The sequence below is a fragment of the Scyliorhinus torazame genome, chromosome 5 (genome assembly GCF_047496885.1).
Source record: "Scyliorhinus torazame isolate Kashiwa2021f chromosome 5, sScyTor2.1, whole genome shotgun sequence".
Classification (NCBI taxonomy): domain Eukaryota; kingdom Metazoa; phylum Chordata; class Chondrichthyes; order Carcharhiniformes; family Scyliorhinidae; genus Scyliorhinus; species Scyliorhinus torazame.
In genome coordinates this window covers 68,688,039-68,692,015 of record NC_092711.1, presented here as the reverse complement: position 1 = coordinate 68,692,015, position 3,977 = coordinate 68,688,039, and positions in this window count along the sequence as shown.

Sequence of the window (3,977 nt, the reverse complement as noted above, 5' to 3'; positions counted from 1 at the left end):
CTTTTTGGTTTTACAACAACGCCAAAATAAACAATATACATAAGTCTATAAACACAGTGCAAAATAAAGTCTGTTACCCCCTTACAGGTCCCACCTGTATTAACCCCCTACTCTAAACTAAACTAACCCCCACTTCCCCTTCTGCTGACGATTAATTTTCTGCAAAGAAGTCGATGAACGGTTGCCACCTCCGGGCGAACCCTAACAGTGACCCTCTCAAGGCAAACTTGATTTTCTCCAGACAGAGAAAGCTAGCCATGTCCGATAGCCAGGTCTCCAATTTCGGGGGCTTTGAGTCCCTCCAAGCTAATAGTATCCGTCTCCGGGCTACCAGGTAAGCAAAGGCCAGAACATCTGCCTCTTTCTCCTCCTGGATTCCCGGATCTTCCGACACCCCTAAAATCGTCACCTCTGGACTCATCACCATCCTTGTTTTCAATGCTTTGGACATGACGTCTGCAAACTCCTGCCAGAATCCCCTGAGCTTTGGGCATGTCCAGAACATATGGACATGGTTCGCTGCCCCCACCCCCCGCACACCTTGCACACCTGTCTTCTACACCAAAGAACACCCTCATTCGGGCCACTGTCATTTGAGCATGGTGAACGACCTTGCACTGTCTCAGGCTGAGCCTGGCACATGTTGTGGTTGCATTGACTCTACTCAATACATCCGCCCAGAGACCATCCTCTATCTCTCCTCCTAACTCCTCCCATTTGCGCTTCAGCTCCTCGGTCTGCATGTTCTCTGACCCCCATGAGCTCCTTATAGATGTCGGAGACCTTCACTTCTCCCACCCTCACTCTGGAAACTACCCTGTCCTGAATCCCCTTTGGTGGTCGGAGCGGGAAGGTTGAGACCTGCCTAGGTAGGACGTCCCGCACCTGCAGGTACCTTTATTTGTTTCCCCTCGCCAATCCAAATTTCTCCTCCAGCTCCCTCAAGGTAGGAAAGTTCCCCTCTGTAAACATATCCCCCATCATCTCAATTCCTGCTCTCAGCCATCTCCGAAACCCCCGGTCCATCTTTCCCGAGGCAAACCGGCGGTTATTACAGATTGGGGCCCAGACCGATGCACCCTCCGCTCCCACATGCCTCTTCCACTGCGCCCAGACTCTCAGGGCTGCCACCACCACAGGGCTGGAGTGCCGTGCCGGCGGGAACGGCAGAGGTGCGTTATCAGTGCACCCAAACTGGTGCCTCCATACGCGCCATGCCGACCCTCACCCACCTCCTGATCATGGCTATATTCGCCGCCCAATAATAGTTACTGAAGTTTGGCAGCACCAGCCTGCCCTCTCCCCGGCTCCGCTCAATCATCCCCTTTTTTACTCACGGCGTCTTGCCCGCCCATACAAAATGAAATGAAAATTGCTTAGTGTCACAAGTCGGCTTCAAATGAAGTTACTGTGAAAAGCCCCTAGTTGCCACATTCCGGCGCCTGTTCGGGGAGGCTGGTACGGGAATTGAACCGTGCTGCTAGCCTGCCTTGGTTTGCTTTAAAAGCCAGTGATTTAGCCCAGCGTGCTAAACCAGCCCCATACAAAGCCGGTGGTAACTTTGTTAACCCGTTTGTAGAAGGAGCGCGGAATAAAGATGGGGAGACACTGGAACACAAACAGGAATCTCGGAAGGACCGTCATCTTCACCGTCTGTACCCTCCCAGCTAGTGACAGTGGGAGCACGTCCCACCTCCGAAAACCGTCCTTTGTTTGGTACACCAGACGGGCTAGATTAAGTTTGTGTAACTGTTCCCATTCCCGTGCCACTTGGATGCCTAGATACCTAAAACTTTCCCAATCGCCTCTCCTGTCCCCTTGCCTGGATCGCAAACATCTCGCTTTTCCCCATATTTAGTTTGTACCTTGAGAACCGGCCAAATTCCCCTAGAATCATCATGATTTCTTCCATAACCCCCTCTGGGTCTGACACATAGAGAAGCAGGTCGTCTGCATAAAGTGAGACTCTGTGTTCCACTCCCCCCGGATCAACCCCTTCCAGCCCCTTGAGGCTCTCAGCGCAATTGCCAGCGGCTCTATAGCTGGCGCGAATAACAGTGGGGAGAGGGGACACCCCTGCCTCGTCTCCCGGTGTAGCCTAAAATAGTCCGATGTCGTCCTATTCGTCCGTACGCTCGCCACAGGAGCCTGAAATGGAAACCTGACCCAGTCAATAATGCCCCGTCCATATCCGAACCGTCCCAGCACCTCCCACAATATTCCCATTCTACTCGATCAAAAGTCTTTTCTGCATCCATTGCGACCACTACCTCCACCTCCCGACCTTCTGGGGGCATCACAATCACAATTAGCAACCTTCTTACATTGGACACCAATTGCCTTCATAGATTGTCATAGAATTTACAGTGCAGAAGGAGGCCATTCGGCCCATCGTGTCTGCACCGGCTCTTGGAAAGAGCACCCTACCCAAGGTCAACACCGCCACCCGATCCCCATAACCTAGTAACCCCATCCAACACTAAGGGCAATTTTGGACACGAAGGGCAATTTATCATGGCCAATCCACCTAACCTGCACATCTTTGGACTGTGGGAGGAAACCGGAGCACCCGGAGGAAACCCACGCACACACAGGGAGGATGTGCAGACTCCGCACAGACAGTGACCCAAGCTGGAATCGAACCTGGGACCCTGGAGCTGTGAAGCAATTGTGCTATCCACAAGGCTACCGTGCTGCCCCAAGTGGTGCCGTGGTGCCTTCCCTTAACAAACCCCGGAACACAATCTTCAATCCTAGAGGAGAAAATTTTGGCCAGCAGTTTGGCGTCCACATTCAATAGGGATATCGGCCTGTATGACCCACACAGCTCCGGATCCTTATCCCACTTCAGAATCAGTGAGATCGTGGCCTGTGACATCGTCGGGGGAAGCACCCCTCCCTCCCTTGCCTCATTGAATGTCCTCACCAACAGCGGCCCCAAAATCCCAGAAAACTTTTTCATGAACTCCGCTGGGAACCAGTCTGCATGGCCTTCAGACCCTATCTCTTCGATCGAAGCCCCCAGCCCTTCTACCAGTTCCCGTCCACCTTCGGGAAATTCAGCCCCCCTAGGAAATGCCTCATCCCCTCTGGCCCCGGTGGGGGTTCCGACCCGTGCAGCCTACGATAAAAATCCTTAAACGCCTTGTTCAACCCTGCTGAATCTCCCACCAGGTTTAGGCCCAATCCTTTACTTTCCCTATCTCCCTGGCTACCTTCCTCCTAAGCTGCTGTGCAAGCATTCTGCTGTCCTCTCCGTGCTCATAGATCGCCCCCCTCACCTTTCTCAGCTGCTCCACCGCCCTCCGTGTGGTTAGCAAGCCAACTCTGCCTGTAGCCTCTGCCATTCCCTTAGAAGCCCTGCCTCTGGGGTCTCCGCATACCTCCTGTCAACCTGTAGTATCTCCTTTATAGTCGGTCCGTCTCTGTCCTGTCTACTTTCTCCCTGTGGGCCCGTATCGAGATCAGCTCCCCTCTAACCACCGCCTTCAATGACTCCCAGACCACCGCTGCTGAAATTTCCCCCATGTCATTGACCTCCAGGAAATTCTGAATACATTTCCTCAACCGCCCACACACCTCGTCCGCTAAGAGCCCCATGTCTAACCTCCAGTGCGGGCGCTGGTTACTGTCTTTACTAACCTGTAGGTCAACCCAGTGCGGGGCATGGACTGAGATTGTAATCGCTGAGCACCCTGTGTCTACCACTCCCGTCAGTAAAGCCCTGCTCAGAATGAGGAAATCGATCCGGGAGTACACCTTATGCACGTATGAGTAGAAGGAGAACTCCTTTACTCTTGGCTGCACAAATCTCCATGGGTCCACCCCCCCCCCCCCACGCGCGTGCGCCATCTTCTCCATGAACACTTGTAGCTCCTTAGCCATTGCTGGCACCCTGCCTGTTTTTGAGCTTGACCGGTCTAAACCAGGGTCAATAACTGTACTGAAGTCCCCTCCCATGACCAGCTTATGCGAAT